Source organism: Seriola lalandi, unplaced genomic scaffold (assembly GCF_002814215.2).
Source record: "Seriola lalandi dorsalis isolate HSWRI2012SDOR001 ecotype SW California unplaced genomic scaffold, Sedor1 jcf7180001961430, whole genome shotgun sequence".
Taxonomy (NCBI): domain Eukaryota; kingdom Metazoa; phylum Chordata; class Actinopteri; order Carangiformes; family Carangidae; genus Seriola; species Seriola lalandi.
In genome coordinates, this window is record NW_019432099.1 from 1 (window position 1) to 785 (window position 785).

Genomic DNA, 785 nt, shown 5'->3' on the forward strand with positions numbered 1-785 from the left:
TTTTCTTTCTTTTAACCGTCAGAAAATTACACGGATGGTTCCTCACTACACTTTTTACAAATGTAATTATTCATCACTATTTTCACTGAATTCTGGGTGTTTTATTCAGATTTAGAGAATCTGTGATCTTCACTCCTCTACAGTATTTGACATATACCTGTCTGTGATAATCCACTCATGTTCCCCGGACTGCAACTGTAAACCAGTTCTGTTTTTATGTTAATGAGGTTTATTGACCATAAAATTCCAAAGGAAAGTGTAAAAGTCGTGATAATAAGTAAATGACAGTTATTGCTGTTATTGGATAATAATTCTGTTCTTCATGTCGATAAACAGTCGGACAGGAAGAGACAGACAGCAGCTCAGCACAAACTGAGCAGGTTACACTTCTCTTTCCTCCCTCTGTTTGTTTGTTTGTTTGTTTGTTTGTTTGTCTTTGAGTCGACCCACCTTCCAGGACAGCCCGTCTCTCCGGTCGCTGTCGACCTCCCTCTGACAGACAGCTCGGACCAGCAGACACTGCTTCCTCCACAGCTGATTGCTCTCCTCGATGATGTCATGCCACAGTCTGCAGGTGCACGCGGCGCTGCACAGACTCTCCGCGTCCAGCTCGCCGAAGATCTTCACGCTCATCTCCGTCGGCAGCATTTCCACAAAGTTGTGAGGACGAGGTTCGCCGGCGGACGTCAGGGACGGTCTCTTCTCACAGAGGAGGAACACGGGCGACGTCCTGGTGGGGTCATGCTGCATAATAACTCAGAGTCCAACGGGTCGAGACGCCTGGA

General features: G+C 46.6%; 1 pseudogene across 2 annotated transcripts in view; it reads right to left on the minus strand.

Annotated features, from left to right (window-relative positions):
• Positions 1-366: 366 nt before the first annotated feature.
• The window catches only part of LOC111668918 (F-box only protein 48 pseudogene), a 1,857-nt pseudogene continuing 1,438 nt past the window's right edge, over positions 367-785 (minus strand). For both annotated transcript variants that reach the window (XR_015438241.1, XR_015438250.1), the window contains exon 2: positions 367-780. The product of XR_015438241.1 is annotated as an F-box only protein 48 pseudogene, transcript variant X1 (transcript). The remainder of the gene's footprint in view (positions 781-785) is intronic.